Genomic DNA, 9,898 nt, shown 5'->3' on the forward strand with positions numbered 1-9,898 from the left:
TATGTAACATAATAGAAGTATAGATAGCCCCGCTTTCTTCCCCATTAAAGAGCAACAAAACACCAAATCGCAAAGCTTGATATGCTTGGAATCAAGGTGAGGTGGCTTTCATCACTTTGAAAAGTCACTTTTCAAATGTGAAAAAAAAATATCAGAATTAGAGACAAAGCCACTTTACAAATGTGGAAAAAATATCCAAATTATTTTAAATTTGACGACTACTAGAAGAGAGCAACATACTCCATGAGGACCCCTCGTATCCTCTACAAAGTGAGGGCAAGGTAACATTCGAGTGTCTAGCCGGGGATTGAACCTAATACGTCCAAGTTACCAGCCACCCCCCTTTAACCACTAGAACAAGCACCCAATGTTAAAAAATATCCAAATTAGAGACAAAGTCTTGCAAATAGATTTAAAGCCTCATTTACCTTTTGTGGTGGTGGTCTCTTATATGGCCCCTTACCCTATGTAAGAACATCCTTGAGTCATTCAATCGTGAATTCTACAACAAATACAGTACCTTCATAGCTATGGCTCTTTGATTTAGTTCTTACACTTTTTTCGTGTCCATAACATGCTTGTTCGTATGCAAGTATTGTCCACAATTTGTTTGTCTAACAATCACTTTTATGTTTGTACTCTAGTCTTGAAGCTCGTTTAAAGCATAATCTTATGCCTTTTACTATGATCTAAGAAACGAGTTTTGTGTGTGTGTGTGTGTGTGTGTCCAATGCAAGTGGTTATTCAAAACAAAATGATAATTTCAGATTTAAAAACATATCAATCGTATAAAAGGCGGCCTCTTTGTGAATTATTAGTTGTTTTTATGTCCAATTTCTATTTGAAATTTCTTTCTTCAAATTTTGCACACAATCTCTGCTACCAATACCTACCTTTTTTACTCGTTTTAGCATATTTCTTTCTTAAAGAATATCATTAACGTTTGTGGGAAAAAAACTGGGTCGACAGGGCAGCTGAATTACTAACACACCGCCACTCATATGAGGGTTCTGATTTGTCGACTTAGGTTCTCTTATATGTACTGGAAAATTTTAAGACGAAAGAGAAAATTAATAACCAAGTGCGTTAATAAATATCAACGTTTATAATTTTAAATATCATAATCGCAGGCGAGAAGCGCCCGTGGCCTAATGGATAAGGCACTTGACTTCTAATCAAGGGATTGTGGGTTCGAGTCCCACCGGGCGTGTCGGTCTTCAACATTGTCTCTTTTTCCTATCTTTGTTTGCACAAAAACAATAAAGTTTTCAAGTTTTTTCACAATAAAACAATGCACAATTAAAAAACCCAAAATTCCTACGTAATCTTTCTCTAGAAAGGCATGTGCAGGTGCTTAGTGTTAATTGTTTTTCTTAGTCATCCATGAATCCTTTACTGATTTTTTTATTAGTATTAAAGCTTAGACTGGATCTAGTTAGCTAGGTGTAGGATGCTTATATCTATATTTATACACCACTCTTTTGGACTTGCTAAGCCCAAGATGCGCTGCCACCTCTTCTAAGATAGATTATGCAGAACCTAGAAAAAAAATTAAACAAACGGGAGTAGTAGTAATGAAAATAAGACTTAGGTTAACTTTGTCTTAACACTTAAGCAAGAAGGTTTGTTTCATAAAAAAGAATATACTTTGATGGGACATTTCACCTTACACTACCACTTTCAATTTTGTGTCAACATATTTTTTTGGTAGTATCACAACTTGTTTGTGAAAATATAAAATCATTTGAATTGTACAGCGTAAAGCTATTGATAAGCCACAACCACCACCCCTCTTTTGGGCTTGCTAAGCCCAGGCGACATTGCCACCTTCCAAGACACATTATGAAGAACCCAAGGAAAAAAATTAAAGCAACGGCAATAGCAGTAATGAAAATAAGATGTGGGTTAACTTTGTCTTAACACTTAATTAAACAAGAAGGTTTGTTTCACCAAAAAGAATATACTTTGACGAGACATTTCACCGTAAACTACCACTTTCAATTTTGTGTCAACATATTTTTTTTGGTAGTATCACAACTTGTTTAACATGTAAGGTGTTGTAGAACACTTTGCATACATATACAAAAAATTCATTTTTGCTACCCATCTCTCTCTCTCTCTAGATGCACCCTCTCCCTCCCTCCCTCTCTCTCTCTCTCTCTCTCTCTCTCTCTCTCTCTAGATGTACCCTCTCCCTCTCTCAGTCCACATCCAATAGAGAGACATTCAAACATAGGTGCAATTGGCCAGCATTTCTTTCTCTTTCTAAAGCTCCTTGGTGGTGGTGAGACCAAAGGATGTCTCTCAATAGTCAACGATGGGCTCTCAGAAGTTGGGGGATGGTGTGCAAGGTAGGTCGAAGAGTTTGGCCACGATGACCTTGAACTAAGCACCTCAGAGCCATGTAATAAGGACTTCCTACAATCTCAGACTAGTAGGTAAGGTTCCACAAGTAAGTAAACATCACCAGCACAACTAGCTTAATAACATCTAAAATCCAATCACCCTAAAATCAGAGGGTGTACCAGCCTTCAAAAAGACACGCCGGCCATATTCAATCGCTTTTAAGGGTGAATTTTACCGCTTGCGTGAGGAACAGCTTTCGATCACCCCCCTCGTGTGCACTCAGTGCCGTCGGCCCCTGTGCATGTGGTTCTCAATAAGAGATGGTTAGTCCTCTATGACAGACGCCAATGGAATTTTAAATTCTTTACAATTTGGTCTAAAGAGATTCAGCCTAAGAAATCAGTTTTATTGTGGCTGATTATGCATAAAGCCATATGGACAGGCGACAAGTGCAGGAAATGTGGGTTAACAGATGGGTATGTGTTAGATGCAAACTTAGTATCAAAGATATTGGCCATCTGTTCAGAAACTGCCAGAGATCTGTTGATATTCTGTCACCGGTCTGGTCTGTTTTGGGTTGCCTGCCCTCTACAACTGTTACTAGGGGATACTGTTGGGGTGCTCCCCCGGTGCTGGGCCAGAGTCAGAGCTGAATTCCTTTGGGTGATTTGGAAAGATAGATGTGCGACTGCATTTGAGAGTGCTTACCAGATTCCAAATCTGAAAAGTCTTTTTGCTGATTTTCATGTGCAGATTTATAACTTCCACGTGGTGCAGACGAGATTGTACACCACGCAAGCTGGAATACTTCGAGAATCTCCAATTCAACCAAGTAACTTGGATCACTTCATCCAGAATCAGCTGAATGAGCTCCAAAGGAAGGCCGATGAGTCCAACCGTTTTGTGGCTTTGCTGCAAACCAGAATTGAAGCACTATGCTAATGATAATTGAGATATGTAATTGCTATGTTTGTGATCTCTGGATCCCAGTGCTGTATCCCAGCCAGTTATTGTAATTTTGTCTTGTTGGTAAAAAAGAAAAAAAAAAGAAAAAGTTCTCTGACTATCGATATGGCGACACCTGTCGGCTAGTTAAGGCGACGGCAGTTATCACTCTTGACTCCATCCCTCCAACGGGCACTTCTTCCCTCTCCGACAACGTTGTCGCCCTCCTCGCCACCAAACATCAGCTTTTCGACCCCTCCGGCCACCTCTCCGGTCGGTTCGACCCCCTCTCCATCTGTGCACAATGGCACCTTCATTCGAGTTTAATGCAATAACGAATCCAAGCTCGTTAAGCATCAAGCTAGGCAAAGCTCTTGCAATCAACTGTGTTCTCCATCTGTCCACTATGTCCACCACCCTCGACATCCAGCAGCTCACATCTCTCTTTAACACGGTCCAGTCTCACTGTATCCAAGAATCATCACTCTAGCAGAGTGCGAGTCCAGCTTCAATCAATTAAAGTCAAATTTCATAGACAGATTTGTGATGGGATTAAGCTAAGGAGGATTATAATTACCTAGCTTAGGTAGCATTAATGCTAAGCAAGAGCGATTAAGATCGTAAACTAAACTGAGAGTATAATCAAGAGAGACGAATATGATACGATGAAAAGATGCATGTTTTCTTCATTGAATTGAACCTTTAAATAGGCTACTTGCATACACGGCTTGCTCCCCTTGATTTGGGGTAGTTGCCCTTTAATTAAGGGTGTGTTAGAGATGATTGAGGAGAGTTGGCCGCCACCTTCATTTCTAGCTAAGGTTTATTTAACCTTTTTAGAGTAAATTCAATGTGATGAATTCACACCAATGGATCTTACATGGCTTTATCCAACAAACCCCCCTCCATGTGATATCCTTTGTACAAGATTCATATGACATCTATGATGGATGTATGTCTAGTGGCTATTCATCTATGATGAGTTTACCATCTATGACAAGTGCTTTTGTGGATTTAAAGGAGAATGAGATACAAGGATTTGGCGCATGTTTAATGTGATCTTTGTGGTGTGACTCAAAATGCCCATGAGTCCCATGATTCTTCAATGAGGTTGGCCTCATCTAGAGTCTTTGGTTCTTCTTCTTCTTTGTCTTCAACAAAGTTAACTTGGTTCTTCTTGTTGAAATAGCAGTCTTTGTCCACATGGTTGGTCCTCTTGCAAATGCTACATCTCATCCTTGCTTTGTCTTGGGTCAATGATGATGCTTTGGTAGGTCCTTTGTTGTTGCCACCTTTGTTATAGTTGGCTCCCTTTGTGAAGTAAGATCCACCATTGTTGTTGAGCCTTGCTTTCTTCTTCCTTTCTTCTTCTTGTAGTGCTAGAATGGTTCCCTCCAAAGTGATGGTAGGTAGATTTGGCTTCCTTTGTGAAGCTCCACCATTATTGTTGAGCCTTGCTATCTTCTTCCTTTCTTCTTCTTGCAGTGCTAGAATGGTTCCTTTGTTGTTGCCACCTTTGTTATAGTTGGCTCCTTTTGTGAAGTAAGATCCACCATTGTTGTTGAGCCTTGCTTTCTTCTTCCTTTCTTCTTCTTGTAGTGCTAGAATGGTTCCCTCCAAAGTGATGATAGGTAGATTTGGCTTCCTTTGTGAAGCTCCACCATTATTGTTGAGCCTTGCTATCTTCTTCCTTTCTTCTTCTTGCAGTGCTAGAATGGTTCCCTCCAAAGTGATGGTAGTAGATTTGAAAGTGCACCAAAACGGTTAAGGCAAGCCGTGCAACGATTGAGAACAAAAGTTTTCAATAGCACTATGGGCCTATCAAAAATCCTACAAGGCTGCTACCAATGCAACACCCTTCAGTTTGATCTATGGTACTGAAGCGATTATGCCGATGGAGTTCTTGGTCCCAAGTTTATGAATTTCTATAAAAGAAAAACTCACGGGGAATGTCCTAGGTTGTCGCATGTTTGAGCTTGAAAAGCTTAATGAAACACACCTCCTAGTTGTCTATAGCATGATTGTAGCAAAACTGAGGCATAAACAATGGTTCGATGACTAGCTGCTGAAGGACAAGCAAATGAACGAGGGAAACATCGTCCTCCTCTTCAACACAAAAACCCATAAAAAGAAACTCAAGCTTAGAGCCTTAGGACCTTTCCTAGTCACTAAGATAATCTCGCAAGACACAGTGTGCATAGAGACACTCGACGGCATCAAAATGGCAAGCTATTTCAATGGTAGCAATTTAAAATGCTACTATGGCCCACTAACCGAAACCAGCCTAAGGGCCATTCATGACAAAAAAACAAAAAAAAAAACGACTCCACAAAAAAATGAAACAAGCAGCCCAACAAGAGGCTAAACAGAGACAAGCCAAACTTCGGGGACCCTTACCCCTACGAATAGCCAACGCCCTCCGCTACCTCCACCACATAGGTGGGGTCATACTCTACCGAGACGATGCCATTTACAGATGGAGGTTATACAAGCCACCATCATCATGAAATTTGACGACTCACATGTGGCATTCCCCATGGAGTTCACCCCCAAAGAAGCCGTGGTGGAGGCCAAGGCATTCTTCCACTTCCACAACCCCGAGTACTCCTTAGATAAGGACGGCAACGATAATTATGGAGGAGGAGCCCTAGGTGCCCAACCCCCTCAACACTCACCACCCTCATGTCCCCCACATCAACATCTCCTCCTCCCAGCTTCTCTCACCCAAGCATAAGCACACAGCCACCCCCACCCAGCACCACAACACTAACTCTCTTCCCCTCACAATCCTCTACCCCCCCCCCCCCCCCCCCCCGCGGCGCCCATTTCCACACTCCACCTCCCTCACCAACTCCTCCCTCACCTACCACTTTAACCCAGCACCACAACACTAACTCTCTTCCCCTCACAATCCTCTACCCCCCCCCCCCCCGCCCCGCCCATTTCCACACTCCACCTCCCTCACCAACTCCTCCCTCACCTACCACTTTAACCCTCAACTTAGGCCTTACCCAAAGCCATCACGGAATTACCCTCAACATCGGCCAGGCCTCCCCCATTATTTACTGTAAGCTTTGCCACCATCGCCCTTGACATCCCCTCCACCCTCCACCCTCATCACCCCCACCACCCAAAATACCCTCCCCCAACTCTTGGAAGAAGGATAAATCCCATCGCCATCCCCTCGAGAGCCGGAGGAGATCGACCCTCCACCATCCCCTCGAGAGCAGGAGGAGATCGACCCTCCACTCAACCCCCTTGATTGGTGTGATCCACTTGATCACACGAAGTTTGAGTAGGCCATATATGAATCCTACTCAGTTAACAACTCCATGCGGTGCCCATCACCAAAGTCATGGATTGCATGGACCTCCACGTCATGTGCCCTACCTCGATGCCAAGCATCACAGCTGGAAAAGTGCGAGCACCCTCCTCGACAACGTGGCAGCTACTACCACAGGTCACACGTTGTTGCTCGTCCCATCATGTTCGATCTCATGGGCGATCAGCCAGCATGGCGGCGACCATTCCTTCTCAAACCTTACATCTAGGACCAATACTGTAAGGCACCATGCCAACTCAAGATCAACCCGGAGTATCTACCGATGGGCATGGAATCTTTTCCATGAGGAGCAAGACAAGAACCCCAAACTCCTCTACAATTTTCCATGGTTTGCTCCTTTGATGCCATAGAACCCGTGCACCAAAGCCAGCATGCTCAAGTGTCTACATGAGTTCATCACCAACAGATATAATCAAGCGCCACATCCCGCTATGGTCACCACAATCCGATTCTTAAATCTTATCATCACACTATTGGAGAACTTTCCATAATGGAGTCATTACCACGAAGGCTCTCAAGGCTTGGCATTCCACATTAACAAGGGGCCCACACTGAAGCAACTATTTGGCTACTATGAGCGCATCTAATGGATGCTTGCTTGGAGCCTCCAAACCTTCGAGGATATGATGGAGATAACCTTCTGGATGAGCTACCGTGTCTTCCATCAAGCCCCCCTCACATCCTACCTCTCACGATGCGACTTTGTTCAAACGTACCCGATCTACTACCATTAGATCCTTTGCCAGCTCCGAGGATGGACCTGAATTCGGGAGGGGGGGTGTTAAACACTTCAGTTAACATCATTTTTCAAGCGTGGTCACACTTCTTGTAACTTATCCTTTTGTAACCGCACAAAGCGCTTATTGATGAAAGAGATATAGGATGACCAATCTTACGGCTTGTGTAATGTCGGTCATAGGAATGAGCTAGATGTACATAGAGCTAGAAAGTCAATTTCGGGCCCCCAATTGTAAATGGACGGCCATCTATTGTAAAAAGTGAGCTCATGTATATAAGACAGTTTATGGAATATGAAAAGGGACAATCCCATTTGTCTCAATTGAGTCTTTCTCTCTCTCACTCTCTATAGCTTGTGGTTACATGCTTGTGTTGTAGATGCTTTCTTGCTTGATTGTATGCATGGAAGGGATGGTGTTAATCTAGCTTCTCTTCTCCTCTCCCTTCTCTTGTCTCTCCATCAAGATCCTACTTCTTGTTGCGTGCATTTTGGCATTGAGTGAAAGTAGATCCTTCCATAGCTTCCTTCTTCTTTGCTCTTGTTAGATATCCGTAACGCCACTACGGGCGTTACCACGAGAGGGGACGGCCTCTGGCTCACCACCCAGCCATAGAGGAAGAATGAAGATTGCCCCTCATCCCCCAGGCTATATAGCTCTGATACCAGTGTTAGATATCCGTAACGCCACTACGGGCGTTACCACGAGAGGGGACACACCCAGCCATAGAGGAAGAATGAAGATTGCCCCTCAATGGTGGCTGGTAGGGGAAGGATATTGTCACGTAGGCTGTAACGCCTGTGACCGACGGTAGACCGGATGGCCGAGGACATGGCCATCCGGGGTTCAGTGGGAGAGGACGCCCATGCGGAGTCATGGGTGGCCAGGCTAGTGTGACAGGCCACACACTATATAGCCTGGGGGATGAGGGGCAATCTCCATTCTTCCTCTATGGCTGGGTGGTGAGCCAGAGGCTGTCCCCTCTCGTGGTAACGCCCGTAGTGGCGTTACGGATATCTAACACTGGTATCAGAGCGTGGTTCGATGGGGTCGTCAGAGTCCGCGCACGACCGGGGGACCAGAGCCCACTCGATGGTTTTCAACCATTCATCTTCTCACCCTTATCTCCACAATGGAGTGTGTGGAGGGAGGCGGCCAAGACGTTTGGAAGGGAAGAACTCTCTCTCTCTCTCTCTCTCAAACAAATGTGTTCTTCTGTAGACACACCTTCTCTGCAGTGTCACCACTCAGGTCTAGTCCGGAGTGACTTGGTCCTAGTTCAAAGTGAATTGAGGGTAGCACATGTGGTGATCACACATTTGGTTCAGAGAGACTAAATTTAAGCTGAGCATAGACTTAGTATTGACCATCAAAGTCACGTAGTTTGGCTATAGTGTAATCTAAAACTGCGGTGTGTTTTACTTGGGCTAAGAGGACCGGCAGTGGCGTCAGTTGTGCCCAAATTAGACGAAGTGCTTATCACGAGAAATCAAGGTAAGCCTAATTGAGCCGTAGTGCTCATAACCCTTCACAATCTTTTAACAGTTGCTAGAAGATTGTGATAAACTTTGGCAAATGAGAACCATGTACAAGCGTAGTCTTGATGTGGTTATGCCTTGTGTCCAAACAAGTTGCTTACTGTTTGTAGCAACAAGAGAGCCTTGGGCTGTAGAGGCAAGCTGGCCCTTGTTGGTAGTAACAAAATAGTGTCACTACTTGGGCCTAGAGAGTAGTGACTAGTTTGATTTAGTCACGTAGATTGCCTTGTAACAGTAATCCCTAAGGTGTGTATTACTTGGGATAAAGAGGCTAGCAGTGCTGCTAGCAGTACTCAATTGAATGGTTTATCTAGGAGTACTAATCTGAGGGATTAGCATACGCCTAGATAATAATAGCAGATTTAGGATTGATTTGTAGAAATCAAAGGTAAATCTGAAGGGGTATAGTCTTGAGATGTAATGCTCAATGCCCTTATAAAAGTTGATCGAAGAGAACTATTCTTAAACTTACTAGCATGGTTTTCTCTTCTTTTTATTGCCATGCGTCGACATCCCACTGCTCGAGAGTTTGTGGTGATCTTTCGAGGGAGGAAAGAGCCTTTTTATATGTCACATCAATTGGTTTGGTGGTAATTTGATGGTATGGGACATCAAATTCTCACGGAATCGATTATAGTCTTGGTGGAATGGGACGCCAAGGCTTGTGCATGTAACTTGACTCTTTGGCAGGTCTATATGTACACTTGTCTGTAGTGATAAAGTGTGCAAGATAAAATTTGAACTTTGAAAATTACCAAATATAGCCATAAGTTGGGATAAAACCCAGTTACAGAGTTCGGAGAAGCTCTAGGAAGCAAGACCATGATGGTGTACTAGTGCTAACAGAGTGATTTAGTTTCGGAGTGATCTAAATCTAGAGGTTAGCAGTAAGACTAGTTTGGTTGGACAGTTTCATGCATGGGGGACGCCCTATAGCATTTTGCAAGCGTAGTCTTGCCTATGTTCAACATAAGTGTGTGATTGTGAGC

The 9,898-nt window shown here is 43.6% G+C and overlaps 1 non-coding gene across 1 annotated transcript; it reads left to right on the forward strand.

The window, feature by feature from the left end:
• Nucleotides 1-1,137: 1,137 nt before the first annotated feature.
• On the forward strand, nucleotides 1,138-1,210 carry TRNAR-UCU (transfer RNA arginine (anticodon UCU)). Its single transcript has one exon. It is a non-coding gene; the product is annotated as a tRNA-Arg (tRNA).
• The last annotated feature ends 8,688 nt before the right edge of the window (nucleotides 1,211-9,898 follow it).

The sequence above is a fragment of the Cibotium barometz genome, chromosome 55 (assembly GCF_041138505.1).
Source record: "Cibotium barometz isolate CiBa-2024 chromosome 55, ASM4113850v1, whole genome shotgun sequence".
Taxonomy (NCBI): Eukaryota; Viridiplantae; Streptophyta; class Polypodiopsida; order Cyatheales; family Cibotiaceae; genus Cibotium; species Cibotium barometz.